Source organism: Lagenorhynchus albirostris, chromosome 1 (genome assembly GCF_949774975.1).
Source record: "Lagenorhynchus albirostris chromosome 1, mLagAlb1.1, whole genome shotgun sequence".
NCBI classification, from domain to species: domain Eukaryota; kingdom Metazoa; phylum Chordata; class Mammalia; order Artiodactyla; family Delphinidae; genus Lagenorhynchus; species Lagenorhynchus albirostris.
In genome coordinates, this window is record NC_083095.1 from 183,544,809 (window position 1) to 183,563,746 (window position 18,938).

Consider the following 18,938-nt stretch of genomic DNA (forward strand, 5'->3'; position numbering starts at 1 on the left):
TTGGCATTGTAATGTCTTTACCCCTCCCTGTTTTATCTTCCACAACTCCTCCATTTGTAATATCAACTTAGTCATGACCTCCTCCAAGAAGATTTTTCTAATCACCAAAGGCAAGATTTCTACGTGCTGCCACAGGTCGCTGTGCAGTCCATATTATCAGCTCACTGGTCCTGCTGTCCTAGAGTTTCCTATTTACTCGATTATATCCTAGTCACCATTGTGCCTCACAATCAGCATGAGACCTAAAGAGCCCTCCTTAAATGTTTATCTAATAAATGACTGAATAAACGAGTGATAAAAAGATAAAGATGCAGCAAATTACCCATAGTGTAACCTAATTTATATGCAAGAAAAACTCTTAAACACGTATATACAAATAAACAGGCATACTAGTAAAATAATTGGAAGATGATATAGCATAATATTTATAATAGTTTTAATATAAATGTTTTCATAAATCACTTGCATAATTCAAACAGTCACATAAAAGAGATTATAAGTGCTACTCCTAATTTTCTCACATCTGGGATTTCCAGTGCTTTTGCTTATCACCTTCTGGAGTGGCATTGTGCTACTGGGAACTGAACCATAATCTGATTTCATAAATTATACTCAACAGTTATATATTTAATTTCTATCATGTTGTTATCACTTGACTTGTTGCCATGGTAGAAAGGAATGACTTTACAACTGTTTTTGAGTTGCTTACAAACTTTTGGAGAGAAAAAATATTAACATATAGATAAAAAGTTAAGGGTTTTTCTACCAGGTAATCAGGAGGTGTGTATAGTTGTTTGTAAAATATTCAGAGGTTGGACTTTATATATTTTAATACCTTTCCATTCTACTCCTCTCTCTGAGCCAATCTCTTCTGCTCCACTGTACTTCCTTTTGAGGCATAGAATCCTACACTTAAAAAAACTGAAATAACTTCAAGAAGCATACTATTTGAATGTCTCCTTCAACATTATCACCAAGTGGTTGCATTTTTCAGACCTGAACACCCCCAGTAATGGTAACTCAGTAGTTCTCAAGATTCTACTGTTTTGTGCTATCTCCTGTAGTTTCCAATCACATTGTCAAGACCAAGTCCAATCCCTTTTCGCCTGTTGACCAGACAATATCTGAAGATAAATATTTTGTTGCTTCTGAATCTCCTCTTTTTATTATTTTAAAATCCTTAATCAAATCTAGACAAGCATTAGCTGACTTGCAGGGTTGGCTTTTTGAAACCATGTACAAGTGTGTATATCTCCACAATAAAATTTTTCTTCTTAGATTCTGGCCTGTCTCTACTCATCAAGATATTTTATACGTATAATATATTTATATGTATAATATATTCACCTAATGCCAGTACCTAATACTGGCAATGACTTAAAAATAGGTACCATTATTATCCCGATAGTACAGATGAAGAAATTGAGGTACCAAGAGGTGAGATGACAAGTGTGCAAAGATGGAATTGAAATTTGAGACCATTTGGCTCCAGAGTCCATCCAAATGATATAATGCCACTCTGCTCTCTGATGCTGTGAATAGTTGTACACTGTGACTACAATCGCAGTGACAAACATATAGCTTATTATTTTCTCTCTGTGATGGTCAAAGTTTATCAGGGGATTTGTGCCTCTATAGCTACAAAGCTAGTGGGGGGCTTCCCTGGTGGCGCAGTGGTTGAGAGTCTGCGTGCCAATGCAGGTGACACGGGTTCGAGCCCTGGTCTGGGAAGATCCCACACGCCGCAGAGCAACTAGGCCCGTGCACCACAACTACTGAGCCTGCACACCTGGAGCTTGTGCTCTGCAACAAGAGAGGCAGCGACGGTGAGAGGCCCGCGCACTACGATGAAGAGTGGCCCCCACTTGCCGCAACTAGAGAAAGCCCTCACACAGAAACAAAGACCCAACACAGCCAAAAATAAATTAATTAATTAATTAAAAAAAAAAAAAGCTAGGGGGAACATTATCAAAAGATTCTTCCAGCAAGCTCTACTACACAACACACTTCTGTCCCTAACTCCTACTTATTTTTAAAACATTAATTCAATTAGACTATGTCTTGCAATTATTTTTGCATTTTTCAACAAATTCCTAAATCATTCCGTAATATGTTTTTATATAAAAATACATATGCATATTTTAAAATATAACTGTATGTTAAATTCTAAAAATTTAAATATAAAGCCATATTTAAATAAATGCACTAAGAAAAGATTAGATGAAATATCTGAATGTCTGTAATGAAGTTGTTGCAAATGGATTTGGGGAATATTACTTTTTTTTTAACATCTTTATTGGAGTATAATTGCTTTACAATGTTGTGTTAGTTTCTGCTTTATAACAAAGTGAATCATCTCTATGTATACATATAACCCCATATCTCCTCCCTCTTGTGTCTCCCTCCCACCCTCCCTATCCCATCCCTCTATGTGCTCACAAAGCACCGGGCTGATCTCCCTGTGCTATGCAGCTGCTTCCCACTAGCTATCTATTTTACATTTGGAGAAAATATTCGTAAATGAAGCAACTGACAAAGGATTAATCTCCAAAACATACAAGCAGCTCATGCAGCTCAATATCAAAAAAACAAATAACCCAATCCAAAGATGGGCAGAAGACCTAAATAGACATTTCTCCAAAGAAGATATACAGATTGCCAACAAACACATGAAAGGATGCTCAACATCACTAATCATTAGAGAAATGCAAATCAAAACTACAATGAGGTATCATCTCACACCGGTCAGAATAGCCATCATCAAAAAATCTACAAACAATAAATGCTGGACCTCTCCAGCATTTGTGGAGAAAAGGGAACCCTCTTGCACTGTTGGTGGGAATGTAAATTGGTGCAGCCACTATGGAGAACAGTATGGAGATTCCTTAAAAAACTAAAAATAGAGCTACCATATGATCCAGCAATCCCACTACTGGACATATACCCTGAGAAAACCATAATTCAAAAAGAGACGTGTACCACAATGTTCATTGCAGCACTATTTACAATAGCCAGGGAATATTACTTTTTAAGTCTATTAATTTGGTGAAGTAGCCAGGGGAAGCAAAATAATATACTTCCTACTTATGTTTCACTTCTGTCTGTTTTGAAATTTGAAAGAAATGAGAGGCAATTAGGAAATTTTACCATACTATTTAACAGTGAATGTTGGTATTTTTCCCATTATTGTGATTCAAAATAAATATAATGCTTCTCCTCCATAAAATCCAGTGGAAGAAGTTCAGAAACGGAACAGGAGGTAATTGTGTCCTTGACAGGGACAGAGTGACATCGTGTGGAATAAAAGAGAACAGAACTACCCCACAAGCTCTCCCCAGAAGAGCACAGCCTGACATAGGAGACGAATGGCAGACTTTTTAAGTTCAGTCACCTTATCTCCCTAAATTCACCTTAGAATTCTTCATGGAGAATGTGGACATGTTCAAGCAGGCTGACAGCAAAGAGGGTGTATGCAGTTAGACCGGAATATGTAACATTTTGTAAGAAATATTTTATACTCGAAAAAGAATAAAGCCAGTGGTAAGACATTATGACCCATATACATCTGATATATATATAAATATATAATTTATACTTATATAAATATATATTTATATATTGTATATTTATACATTATATAAATATATTTATATTTATAAATATATAAAGAACCTTCCCATTCCTCCCCCTGGCCCCCAACACACATAGCATAGTTTATCCATACTTGGATCTGGAAACTTCAGAGATCTAAAAGCACTTAAAATAAAACTCACAGCTTAAATAATTACTGAAGGAACTTTCTTCTCAATTAAATACTCTTCAGAAAAATTCACAACAATGTATTTTATTCCAAGTCAACTAATATAAATCAAATTGTTCCAACCAAGAGAAGCCGGGAAATCACTGGCAAAGATGCATTTGAGATTGGATTTGGGGAAGAAATTTGACTTACACATGTTTTTGAAGAAAGATATATGCAGCATCGGGAATTGTGCATATGAAATTTTTTTCACTTATTCAACAAATATTGATGGGCATATATTACATTTTAGGCACTGTGGGAAGTGTTGGAGACACCTCTTAGCAGGGTAGAGAATTTAGTAGAGTCTGATGGATAGGGATATTTTAGGTTTTTTGAGTAGGTGTTAATTTCGAATGCGAGAATAAAGCCTAGAGTTGTTACTATAAGGGCTGTTAGTTTTAGGTATAAAGGTATAGTTATTAGAGGGGTAGTTATTGGGGGTATGCTGTTGGAGAGGATGAATCCGGCAAAGATGCCTCCAATTAATAGGCGTTTAATGGGGTTAATCAGTATGGGGTTAGTCTCATTAATGTTTATGAGAGGAGGGAAGCGAGGTTGTCCTAGTAAAGTAAAGAAAATAATGCGAGTGCTGTAAATAGCTGTTAGGGAGGTGGCGATTAGTGTTAGTAGTAGGGCTCAGGCGTTGGTATAAGACGAAGTGGCGGCTTCAATGATGAGGTCTTTAGAGTAGAATCCTGTGAGAAATGGTATTCCTGTTGGTGCGAAGCAGCCAATGATTAGGGCAGTTGTAGTGAAGGGAAGGATTTTGTATAGTCCTCCTATCTTTCGAATGTCTTGTTCATTGTTTAGATTGTGGATTATGGAGCCGGAACATAGGAATAACATAGCTTTGAAGAAAGCATGTGTACAAATGTGCAGGAATGCTAGGTGCGGTTGGTTGAGGCCCAATGTCACTATTATTAGGCCAAGTTGACTGGAGGTGGAAAAAGCAATAATTTTTTTGATATCATTTTGGGTTAAGGCACAGATAGCTGTGAATAGGGTGGTGAGGGCACCTAGAGAAAGTATTATTGTTTGAATAAATTTGTTATTTTCTGTTAGAGGGTAGAAGCGGATAAGTAGGAAAACTCCCGCTACGACTATTGTGCTTGAATGGAGTAGGGCTGAAACTGGAGTGGGACCTTCTATTGCTGAGGGTAGTCAGGGGTGTAGACCAAATTGGGCTGATTTTCCAGCTGCGGCTAATGTGAGTCCTATAAGAGGGAGGATTGGGGGATTTTGGTTGAGTGTGAAGATTTGTTGTAAGTCTCATGCATTTGTATTATGTAGGAATCAGGCTATGGATAGAAGGAATCCGATGTCTCCGATACGGTTATATAGGATTGCTTGAAGAGCGGCTGTATTAGCGTCTGTTCGTCCGAATCATCAGCCAATTAATAGGGAAGATATGATTCCAACTCCTTCTCATCCGATAAATAATTGGAAGAGGTTATTAGCTGTGACGAGGATAAGTATGGTAATGAGGAAGATAAGTAGATATTTGAAGAATTGGTTGATGTAAGGGTCGGAGTGCATGTATCATATTGAAAATTCTATGATAGACCATGTAATGAATAGTGCTACAGGCATAAATATAAGTGAAAAGTAGTCTATTTTAAAGCTGAGCGTTAGTTTAAGGGTATGGATGGTAATTCAGTGTCAGTTTGAGATGAGTATTTCTTGATTTGTGTGGATAAATATTATTATTGGGATCAGGCTGGTGATGAAAGCAAAGAGGGTTATATTTTTTACATAATGTTGGTACTTGTTGTTTTTGTAGAAGTTTGTACTAGATGCTATAACGGGGGCGATCAGTATGAGTAGTGTGAGTAGGGCGGAAGAAGTAAATAAGTTTATTACTTTTATTTGGAGTTGCACCAATTTTTTGGTTCCTAAGACCAATGGATAACTATTATCCTTTAAAAGCTTGAAAAAGCCACATTGTTAAGTGTGGGGGGCATGAATTAGCAGTTCTTGCAATGCTTTTTCGGTAAGTAAGAAGTTTTTGTCTTCTGTTTTTAGTTTCACAAACTAACGGTTTTTTTAAACTATACTTACAATAGAGAGGTCCTAAAATGATTTTAGGGTTTAGTGACAGGAGTAGGAGGGGTATAATGTGTAGGGCTATTAAGGTATGCTCCCGTGTAAAAGTAGGGGTAAGGTTGTTAATATGGTGTGTGTGTTTGCCGCGTTGTGTTATGATTAGTATGTATAGGGAGTAGAGGGCTGTGATTACAATATTTGTTCCTATGAGGATGATAGTGAGGTTTGATCATGAGAAGGTTGATATAATTACGAGCAGTTCTCCAATCAGGTTAATGGTAGGGGGTAGGGCGAGGTTTGTTAGGCATGCTAATAGTCATCACGTAGCTATTAGTGGGAAAAAAATTTGTAGGCCTCGTGCTAGGATTATGGTTCGGCTATGAATACGTTCGTAGTTTGAATTTGCTAAACAGAATAATATGGAGGATGTAAGGCCATGGGCAATTATTAAGGCGGTAGCTCCTATGTAACTTCAAGGGGTTTGGATAAGGATAGCTGCAATGACGAGTGCTATGTGGCTGACTGAGGAGTATAGAAGTCCTTGTCCTTGACCTTCTGGCAATATAATGAGATGCCAGAAAAATGAATTGAGAAATGTTTAAAATATGCATCAAATTCCATTTTAGCATTTGTGGAGAAGATCAGAATATTTTTCTATAGATCTAATAATAGGGTAAATTACACCACTCTTTCACCATAAAATATCCAGAGAGAGATGTTTAAAACCCAAGTCATATTACACCTCTCACCTTAAGATGTTACCATCACATTTATATCAGTTGGAATTCTTACTGGGTCTTCGGTGCTGTCCCCCATTGGTCACTCCCAGCCTGAGCCAGTCTCTGCTGGCCACAGGCCTTTGCACAAACTCTGCTGTGCCTGAAACGTTCCTCCCTCATTTCTGTACTTCTGGCTCTTATTTTTCAAGACTAATGGTGACTAGTGATGCCATATCCTCACAAAGGACATTCTCTGACTCTCCAACCTAGTGCTTCCCCCTAGCCTCTATATATCACTTCGTCCCATTATGATTCTCTCCTTGACACTTATTGGTCGCTGTTATTTTTATTTGTGTTTCTATTTTTTATGTGGCTCCCCTAACAAGAATGGAAGCTCCCAGTGAGAGCTTTTTTGTTGTTAGCCGTACGTCTCTATCATTTGGAATGAAGGGTCTCCACTCAGAGGTATTAACTGAATGAATAATGTTTTGATCCTTATTTATTTATATTTTTATTAATTACAGACAACTTCTTCCAAAGAAGAGACTTTGAAGCACTTTTTATTCTGTTGTTTTCTCCCTCCCTCCCTCCCTCTCTCCTCCCTTCTTTCTTTCTTCCTTCCTTCCTTTCTTTCCTTTTCTTCCTTCCTTTCTTCCTACCTTCCTCTTTTCTTTCTTTCTTCCCCTATTTTCTTCCTCTTTCCTTCTTTTCTTATTTCTTTCCCTTACAGAAATATGAAGATTTTTCATGCTTAACGTTTAAGGAAAAATGACAACTTAACACCAAATCAAATGTCTTTATATTGACTGAGTTCTTAAAAGGAGTATATGGAAGTAGGTCTCCAAACACCATGATGAACTGTTGAAACAAATAGCAAAGCTAGCATATATATACCAAATAAGGCTTGCACAATCATATTTTTTTCTAGTGAGAGCGAAGAAACAGAGCTGTTTTATTTAGAACAATGCAAATGTATTAGGTATGATAGACTTTTTAAAAAGTTTTCATACCTTTAATAAAGAAAGGGGTTGGGTTTATTCTGTGATCAGTAAGTAGTACTTACGGGGCAACACCTTTTAGCAAAGTACAAGAAAAAAATAAATTTTACAAATGAGAAAGATATGTGTGAAATTTAAATTCTGCTTATCCAGTGCCAACTCTAATTAACTGGTGGTAGCTGCCCTGAGTACTGTGTATCCAAGGATTCTGAGGTCATGTTCAATCTTTGTGGGTAGTTCTGTGATTGAATAAAAATGCCTATGTAAGCAGCTCCCTGAATTAAATTATCTCAGTTGAAATACTTAGAATGATTTCCACTTTCTCTAAAGTACTTGGCTGATACTAGGGCACTTCCCCAGGTGTTCTGTTTATATAATACAGCAATTAAAAGCACAGTTATTGAAAATGCATTGAAGTACACTACACTTGGGAAATCTTATAGATAATCTGTGAAATTACCTAGTTTTTCCTGCTTAGAATGGTACAGGGAAACACTGAGATGCACAGAGTGGATGGATGCATCCAAATTTTGAGTTGCCATATAGGAGACTGTTCAGCTATCTAGTCTTATTCTTAGAGATAGAAAAGAACAATGATTGCAGCATAATACTGAACATTCCTTTGGTCCCATATTCTATACACATATAATGAGATACCTTTTTGGCCAGCATGCCACTTGAGCTTGATTTCAATGATTAATTTCTGCCCTTGTGCTTGATAGAGACATTTGTTGGCAAAATTATCTGATATGAATGTGGGCAAGTGGATAGAGGTATTCTGAAATGAGTTGCTTTAAAATAGTAAAATTAGACTAAATAGCTAAGTAGTCTATAAATTTGAACATAGTACTTGAAAGAGAAGCATGCAGCGACTTCCCTGGTGGTCCAATGGTAAAGAATCCACCTTCCAAGGAAGGTAATGTGGGTTCAATCGTTGGTCGGGGAACTAAGATCCCACATGCCGCGGGGCAACTAAGTCCACGTGCCACAACTACAGAGCCCACGCACTCTGCAGCCCGCGCACCACAACTAGAGAGAGAAAACCCGCACACCACAACCAGAGAGAAGCCCACATGCTACAACTAGAGAGAGAAAACGCACGCGCCACAACTAGAGAGAAGCCCGTGCGCCTCAGCAAAGAGCCCACATGCCACAACAAAACATCCCGCGTGCCACAACAAAGACCCGATGTAGACAAAAAAAAAAGAAGCAGCTTGTATTTATTTACAGGGCATAGTGATTGAGTCACTGTCTGCTAAGTTAAAGTTCATAAATGTTATATAAAGAGGTAGATGAAATCTATATCCCAAATCTACATTGAACTTCACATTCAAGAGGATACATTTTAAAATAACTTATCTCTGTGGATCCAGAAATTGTGAAAATATGTACATTGAACACTAAAAGTTATTGAACAGCTCTTAAATACTATAATTCAGTTCTGATACTTCTATCCAGCCTCTTTTTCCCTTTGTGTTTGGAGAAGGAATAGGCTGAGGAGGATGTGGCTGGGAGGCAAATATAGAAAATGTTGGAGAAGAATTTAGTAAATGTTACTTGCATACAAGAGAGCAATACGGAGCTTTTTATTTTAGCTACTTAATTCTTGGAATTTATTCTTAAAATTGGTAGGTCCTCTAAAAAGAACTTTCATAATTTTGAAAACCAATGTGAAATGGAATATATTGACAAGGTTCAGTTTCACCATCCCTGGAACTTTTCATTGCTGATTTTGGTGACCTATAATTTTCAGTGAAGACATTATCAATAGCTTGAAATCTGAGAAAAGATAACCCTGGACTTAGGCTTGCCCCAAAGAAACTCTGTGTACTACAGAGGAAGAGATGAACTAAGTGAATATTTGCAATTTCTGTTTATTCACAAAAGTGCATTTGAATAACGTCAGCGTATTAATTATTCAATCTCTAATTTCAATATTTTTATTTTTTTTCAAAAAAATCTACTCCCAAGTACTGGTTAATAAAGAGAGTCTAAGTTATAGAACATTTTTAAAATAAATTTATTTATTTATTTTTGGCTGCGTTGGGTCTTCGTTGCTGCATGCCGGCTTTTCTCTAGTTGTGGTGAGCAGGGGCTACTCTTTGTTGCGGTGCACGGGCTTCTCATTGTGGTGGCTTCCCTTGTTGCGGAGCATGGGCTCTAGGCATGTGCGTTTCAATAGTTGTGCCAAATGGGCTCAGTAGTTATGGCTTGCGGGCTTAGTTGCTTGGCGGTATGGGGGATATTCCCAGACCAGGGCTCGAACCAGTGTCCCCTGCATTGGCAGGCAGATTCTTAACCACTGCACCACCAGGGAAGTCCCTATAGAACATTTTTAAGGGGGAAAATTTCCTTTTTCTCTCGAGACTCCTCTCTATGTATGGCTTTCTTTTATTGTGGGGCATCTCCTACTGCCAGGGAAAATAATACCAAGATATATGTGTTTTTGGTTTCTTCCTACAGTGCAAGTCATAATAATTTTAAAAAGATAGTAAATTCAAGGATAATTGAAGAGATTTATAGCATTTAGATACACATTTGCTACAATTGCAAGAGCAGGGATTTAATATTTGTGGTCTAGTGATTCAGAGATTTGGGGAGAAATAGATATCTGTAGACATTTCTAAATATGTGTAAATATAGATAACTTTAAAATCTTGCTCTTCAACTCATTCTTTAGACATAGGAAAAACCCACCTAGTTTCTTAAAGGATACCTCAATAACAAACTCAAACAAATTTGAGTATTGGTATGCTGTCTTCATTAATTAATAGATAAGCTTCAAGAAATCTAGAATTTATGCCTAAATGGCTAGTCCCCAAGTCTGAGAACCTTAATTATCCATTCATAAGTCTGAATAAACTGAGTAAAATTTGTAAGAATTAACACCCATATAGTAACAAGGCACTTTACTTTCCAATTGATTTAAAACTTGAGGTTTTAGTAAAAAGTGTTTGGCTTTATCTTCACAGTAACATTTTTGGCATTTGAACTAAATCTAATGAAGGCTAATTATTTTGACATATGTGTATGGATTAATATTATTTCAATAATTTTACTAGTACTATACTACAAAGCTACAGTTATCAAGACGGTATGGTACTGGCACAAAAACAGAAAGATAGATCAATGGAACAGGATAGAAAGCCCAGAGATAAACCCATGCACATATGGACACCTTATCTTTGATAAAGGTGGCAGTAATGTACAGTGGAGAAAGGACAGCCTCTTCAATAAGTGGTGCTGGGAAAACTGGACAGCTACATGTAAAAGTATGAGATTAGATCACTCCCTAACACCATATACAAAAATAAGCTCAAAATGGATTAAAAACCTAAATGTAAGGCCAGAAACTATCAAACTCTTAGAGGAAAACATAGGCAGAACACTCTATGACATAAATCACAGCAAGATCCTTTCTGACCCACCTCCTAGAGTAATGGAAATAAAAACAAAAATAAACAAATGGGACCTAATGAAACTTCAAAGCTTTTGCACAGCAAAGGAAACCATAACCAAGACCAAAAGACAACCCTCAGAATGGGAGAAAATATTTGCAAAGGAAGCAACCGACAAAGGATTAATCTCCAAAATTTACAAGCAGCTCATGCAGCTCAATAACAAGAAAACAAACAACCCAATCCAAAAATGGGCAGAAGACCTAAATAGACATTTCTCCAAAGAAGATATACAGACTGCCAACAAACACATGAAGGAATGCTCAACATCATTAATCATTAGAGAAATGCAAATCAAAACTACAATGAGATATCATCTCACACCAGTCAGAATGGCCATCATCAAAAAATCTAGAAACAATAAATGCTGGAGAGGGTGTGGAGAAGAGGGAACACTCTTGCACTGCTGGTGGGAATGTGAATTGGTTCAGCCACTATGGAGAACAGTATGGAGGTTCCTTAAAAAACTACAAATAGAACTACCATATGACCCAGCAATCCCACTACTGGGCATATACCCTGAGAAAACCAAAATTCAAAAAGAGTCATGTACCAAAATGTTCATCGCAGCTCTATTTACAATAGCCCGGAGATGGAAGCAACCTAAGTGCCCATCATCGGATGAATGAATAAAGAAGATGTGGCACATATATACAATGGAATATTACTCAGCCATAAAAAGAAATGAAATTGAGCTATTTGTAATGAGCTGGATAGACCTAGAGTCTGTCATACAGAGTGAAGTAAGTCAGAAAGAAAAAGACAAATACCGTATGCTAACATATATATGGAATTTAAGGAAAAAAATGTCATGAAGAACCTAGGGGTAAAGCAGGAATAAAGACGCAGACGTCCTAGAGAACGGACTTGAGGTTATGGGGAGGGGGAAGGGTGAGCTGTGACAGGGCGAGAGAGAGTCATGGGCATATACACAGTAACAAACGTAGTAAGGTAGATAGCTGGTGGGAAGCAGCCGCATGGCACAGGGATATCGGCTCGGTGCTTTGTGACAGCCTGGAGGGGTGGGATAGGGAGGGTGGGAGGGAGGGAGACGCAAGAGGGAAGACATATGGGAACATATGTTTATGTATGACTGATTCACTTTGTTGTAGAGCAGAAGCTAGCACACCATTGTAAAGCAATTATACCCCAATAAAGATGTTAAAAAAATAATAATAATAATAATTTTACTAGTATAAAAACATTGAGGACTTCCCTGGGCGTGCAGTGGTTAAGTATCCACCTGCCAATGCAGGGGACATGGGTTCGAGCCCTGGTCCGGGAAGATCCCACATGCCGTGGAGCAACCAAGCCCATGTACCACAACTACTGATCCTGTGCTCTAGAGCCTGTGAGCCACAGCTACTGAGCCTGTGCGCCACAGCTACTGAAGCCCACGCACATAGAGCCCATGCTCCTCAACAAGAGAAGCCACCACAATGAGAAGCCCGCGCACCGCAACGAAGAGTAACCCCCGCTCACTGCAACTAGAGAAAGCGTGCATGCAGCAACAAAGACCCAACATGGCCAAAAATAAATAAATAAACAAACAAAATAAAATCATTGACTGGCTGTTTACAGAGAATTATCCATAAAATTTTTTTTGACAATTCAGGAAATGTAATATTTTCAATTTTGAATTCATCAGCAAAGGTCAAAACAAAATACTTTTTAAGTGAATCGCCAATATTTTGTCTTCTTTTTTAAAAATTTCACTTTTATTTTATATTGGAGTATAGTTGATTTACAATGTTGTGTTAGTTGCAGGTGTTGCAGCAAAGTGATTCAGTTATGCATATACATATAGCCATTCTTTTTCAGATTATTTTCCCATATAGGTTATTACAGAATATTGAGTAGAATTCCCTGTGCTGTATAGTAGGTCCTTGTTGGTTATCTATTTTATATATGCAGTAAGTTCCCTACATACAAACCTTCAAGTTGTGAACTTTCAAATATGCGAACGTGCGTTTGCATGTCCAGTCATATAAGTTAGTTCACGTGTCTGACGTACATTGTCACATGCGTGCATCCTCTACAAGTGGTTGTGCTTTTGTGTATCTTACTGTACAATACTGTATAGAATAGAGCAGTACAGTATCTTTATTTCAAGCCCAGGCTATCTGGAAGCAAGTGTAAAAGCAGCAGTGATGAAACTGGTACTGCTACCAGCCCCTGTATGCCAGCTGTTGTACTGTACTACTGTACTTTTCAAGGTACTGTACTGTAAGATTAAAAACGTTTTATTTTTTGTGTTTGTTTTTTATGTATTATTTGTGTGAAAAGTGTTATAAACCTATTACAGTACAGTACTATATAGCTGATTGTGTTAGTTGGGTATCTAGGCTAACTTTGTTGGACTTACGAACAAATTGGACTTCCAAACGCGCTCTCAGAATGGAACTCGTTTGTATGTAGGGGACTTACTGTAGTAGTGAGTATATGTTAATCCCAAACTCCTAATTTATCCCTCCCCCTCACCTTTCCCCTTTGGTAACCATAAGTTTGTCTTCTATGTCTGTGAGTCTGTTTCTGTTCTGTAAATAAGTTCATTTGTATCATTTTTTTACATTCCACATATAAGTGATATCATATGATGTTTGTCTCTCTCTGTGTGACTTACATCACTTAGAATGATAATCTCTAGGTCCTTCAATGTTGCTGCAAATGGCATTATTTTATTCTTTTCTATGGCTGAGAAATATTCCATTGTATATATGTACCATATATATATATATATATATATATATACATCTTTGATGATTATCAGGTATAAAGCATTTTTCTTCAGGAAAGAGGATACTGTCCACTGTTTTCAATTACATTTTCTCTGTTTGCAGCAAGGAGAGTGAATTGCACTTTCCTGTCAATATTGTCTTCCTCAAGCACAGCTACTGTTATTTACTGATTAGGAAAATAATGCCTTTTCTTTTTTTAAAAATAAATTTATTTATTTATTTATTTAGGGTGCATTGGGTCTTCGCTGCTGCGTGTGGGCTTTCTCTACTTGCTGTGAGCGGGGGCTACTCTTCATTGCAGTGCACGGGCTTCTCATTATGGTGGCTTCTCTTGTGGCAAAGCATGGGCTCTAGGCGCTTGGGCTTCAGTAGGTGTGGTGCACAGACTCAGTAGTTGTGGGGCACGGGCTTAGTTGCTCCGCAGCATGTGGGATCTTCCCGGACCAAGGCTCGAACCCGTGTCCCCTGCATTGGCAGGCAGATTCTTAACCACTGCGCCACCAGTGAAGTCCCTAGGAAAATAATTTCTGAATTTTTTTTTTACAAAGTTCCGTAAGTTAGTAGGGGCAGAAGTTCTGATCCATCAATATGGAACATTCATTTAAAATTCTATTAATTAAAAATGACAAGACATAACAGAATTATCTGGAGTAATAGTAATACCCCATGTTATGATAGGGGTTTGTGTTCAGGTGTATGCATTTGTCAAAACTCATCAAGGGTACATTTAAGATTTTTTATTGTGTCCACTGAAAAAAAATGCACAACCTAAAAGTTGAGAATTATGTTTTATTTGGGGCATTACTGAGGACTATAGCCTGGCATGGAAGCCTCTCAGATAGCTCTGAGGAACTGTTTCAAAGAGGTGGAGGGAAGAGCCAGTATATACATTATTTTTTTGGCTATGGAAATACATGTAGTTGAATTTACATCTTGGTAAAAGATTACTGCTAATCACAAAAAACAGATATCTCAGATTAAATTTTTAGTGCTTTTCTATACATGGGAAGATGCAAGAGTCTGGGCTCATTGAAATTATTCCTTTGCTATGTACCTTAACTAACTATAGGGCCAGTATCGTGTTTTCCTCTGTCCTGAATTCTCCTGAGGGCACACCCGCTGGGGGGCAGAGGGTGAGGGTGCAGCTGCAGTGGCCGATGGCTTGGTGGCCACGACACCCTTGGTTTACTGAAATGGCAGGAGACAGTCTTTCTCCACAATTGTATATAAGTTTTACCTCAGAAGAAAAAAATAAACTACAAATAATTATGGAATTCTTATTAATGATATGTATGTTAAGGTATTTAGGGGAATTTGTAATAATGTCTATAAATTATTTGAATCAAAAATGCATTAAAGGGCTTCCCTGGTGGTGCAGTGGTTGAGAGTCCGCCTGCCGATGCAGGGGACACGGGTTCGTGCCCCGGTCCGGGAAGATCCCACATGCCGCGGAGCGGCTGGGCCTGTGAGCCATGGCCGCTGAGCCTGTGTGTCCGGAGCCTGTGCTCCGCAACGGGAGAGGCCACAACAGTGAGAGGCCCGCGTACCGCAAAAAAAAAAAAAAAAAAAATGCATTAAAAAGATGGGTTGATTGATGGATATAAATTGTCATGATAAAGCAAATATATTTTAATGCTATTGGTATAATCTAAGGAGTAGATATTGATTGTTCACTGTAAAATTGTTTAAATTTTTCTATATGCTTAACGTTATTTATAATAACACTTAATTTTTTTTTAATTACAACTAAAAGAAAAATTGCATATTTGTATCTTCCTAAAGAAGGCTGCTTTGTTCCTTTTTAAAATTATTTATTTATTTGTTTATTTATGGCTGTGTTGGGTCTTTGCTGCGCGTGGGCTTTCTCTAGTTGTGGCGAGTGGGGGCTACTCTTCGTTGCAGTGCGCGGGCTTCTCATTGCAGTGGCTCCTCTTGTTGCAGAGCACGGGCTGTAGTCGCACAAGCTTTAGTAGTTGTGGCACGTGGGCTCACTAGTTGTGGCTCACAGGCTCCAGAGCGCAGGCTCAGTAGTTGTGGCACACGGGCTTAGTTGCTCAGCGGCATGTGGGATCTTCCCGGACCAGGGCTCGAACCCGTGTCCCCTGCATTGGCAGGCAGATTCTTAACCACTGTATCACCAGGGAAGTCCCGGCTGCTTTGTTCTTGAAGATTATTTTTAAAGATTTAAGGAGTACTTGATTAAATAGATCAAATTGTTCAGTCAGTTCAAACAACTTACATTGTTAAGTAGATCAAATTGTTAGTGAGACATACTTTGTATGACTAATTATTAAACTAATTTTTCCTGTAGGAAAATAATATACAGATGAGGGTTTTTACCTTTAGTCTATCTGTGTAGCTTTGACCCTGTGGACCGAAACTGAATTAGCATTTTGGTTTCAGGCCCTTCCATTGACCCCAATTTTCAGAGGTTTAGAAATTGGCTACAAAACTGGTTTGGATTCTGAAACTTGGCACCAAAACCTAAAACCCAAGACCAAGCCATCATTTTCAGTTTATTTTCGAGCTTATTGGCAAGAAGTCCTAACTTTCATTTCTTTGCCTTAGACAATAATGCCAAGGATGTCAGGACACAATGTCCCTCAGGTGATGTATCAGGAATACCTGAAAACACGTGCAGTAGGATGTTGGCCTTAGGAGTCCAAAACTGCTGAAGCAGGAATTCAGAAATAAATGAGGGGCAAGAAAGGTTTAATTTTCAGGTATGAGGTATCATTCTGTTTCATTCTTACTAAATTCTCCATGGATGAATGAATTTTCTGGCCAGGGACTCAATATGTCAGTAAGTTGATTTACCATCTTACTATTTTTCTGTGTGAACATTTTAAAATAAAGAGAAAGAATTGTAATGTTAATCATTTGTAGATTCAGGTGGAGAAGGTGGATCAGTTATTTTTTCTGATTCATTTTTCTTTTTTTTCCCATTTTTTTTTACTTGCACATTTCCTTCCTATTCAGTTGATTAACACTTTATATTTCTTAAGATTATCCTTCTATTGAGATCCTTACATTTCAATCAAGGACCCTGGGCTGGTTCTGAACTGTGTAGGTAACAAAATACTAAGTCAGAAATAGCTGTCTGCCCCTAAGAATTTACCCAGAACAATAAACCAAAGTAAAGACAAAAGCTAGAGAGAAAACAATAGGGAAGGAATGAGTTTGATGGGCCTATTCATTCAATAAATATCAGTTTAGCACTTCTGAATAGCCAGTTTGGCATGAAGTGCTTTGCAGGGAAGTGCAGAAATGAAGATGTAGTTTCTATCTTTGAAAAACCAATAAACATGCTGTGAAAATTGAATAAACAAGGCTTCATACTGAAGAACCATACCAGGGTTGCAATAAGACACTTGTAAGTAGTCAGCAGGCAAGTTGACTGCAAAGACTTTTCTAGTAAGAATGTGTAAAATGATGAGTAGTGAAACCTAAGAATGAAGAGGAGCTATTTATGGGACAGAGGCGAAGTGAAGACAAAGGAGGAGATGGGCCAGCAAAGACCATTGCTGAGGATGTTTAAGACTGACAGCCAGTATCTGTTAAGCACTTACTTTATATCTGTTAAGAAATACTTTATGTGCATCATCTTGTTTAATGCTAAAACAGTTTCATGTAGTAGGCACTGTAATTCTGTCCATTTTACAGACAAAGCAACTGAGGCTATGGAGTTTAAGTAACGTTCCCAAGGTTACGTGGTTAGTATGAGGTTGAACAGAGATTCATAGATGACTGCTCTAGTTTCAGAGCCCAAACTCATAGGATAGTCAATAGTTCCAGATGCTCTAATGATGCTGCATTGGGATGGACTGAAAAGTGAAAGAGAACACAAATAACAGGAGTGGAAAGATATAGAACATGAGATAAAGGATTCTATGGTTATAACAGTTACAATAAACAGCAGTAAAGCCCTAATTCACAAAACACCGTAACAGTGAAGAGAATGTCAATTCCTAACTTTCAAATATTCTCTAAAAATGCTTAAAAATGATTAAGTGAAAAATAAAACCTGAGAGCCTCAGCAAGATAAATCCTCCAAGTTATGCTTTCTCCACCAAAATTGTTTTAAGAAATAACATCTTTCAGACTTCCCTGGTGGCACAGTAATTAAGAATCTGCCTGACAATGCAGGGGGTATGGATTTGATCCCTGGTCCGGGAAGATCCCACATGCTGCTGAACAACTCAGCCGTGTGCCACAACTACTGAGCCTGTGCTCTAGAGCCCGCGAGCCACAACTACTGAAACCCGTGCACCTAGAGCCCGTGCTCTGCAACAAGAGAAGCGGCTGCAATGAGAAACCTGCGCACTGCAGTGAAAAATAGCCCCCGCTTACCACAACTAGAGAAAGCCCATGCACAGCAACAAAGACCCAATGCAGACAAAAATAAATAAATAAATAAATAATTTTAAAAAAAAAAGAAAGAACATCTTTCTTATTATATAGTATATGTTTGGTTATTTCAGGATAATCTACTGGGTGACAATGGTAATCTCTTAGTGGAAAATTTGTGCTTCTGTCTACACATTATTTCATTTGATTAGCCCAAAGTTCATCATTTCCTAACTCTCCTGTCTTCCTCTAGATTTTTTATCCCAACTACTATCATTGTGTTTGGAGAGTCCCCAGTACTTAGACCAAATACGGTAATTCATATGCCAAAAGGTATATATCTTCTAATTGATATGTAGAGGAACTGTAAAAAAAAATAAAAGCACACAGTATATACTGTTATCATTTTTCAATTATTTATTCATTTATTTTGACACTTGATTGTCAATTCTAAGGTATCTTGGCTAATAGAAACTTTCATTTGTTTCCTGTGTCCCTTTATTATATGTCCATCAGTGTCCTTGCTTATTTTTTTTAACACTACTTATTTTCTGGCACTACGTAATGCTCCAGGCTCACCTTATATATTTTCTGCCTCACTCCTGGAATCATCCATTTCTCCAAGAAATCTTGGTTCTTCTGGAGAATGGTATTAGACACCAAGATCTGGGTGCTAGGCGTGCTCATTCCTACTAAAGTGTTATAACCTTCTCCACTGGTAAAGAAGAGAAAAAAATGTATATATACCAAGTCATATATATACACATAAATATATATATGTTTCTGTATGTAACCATCTGCATCCAAATTAAACTGAACACGAGTTCCTTCTG

At 37.8% G+C, this 18,938-nt stretch overlaps 1 pseudogene; it reads right to left on the reverse strand.

Annotated features, from left to right (window-relative positions):
- Window positions 1-4,048: 4,048 nt before the first annotated feature.
- Window positions 4,049-18,938, reverse strand: part of LOC132528839 (NADH-ubiquinone oxidoreductase chain 5-like) — a 94,023-nt pseudogene continuing 79,133 nt past the window's right edge.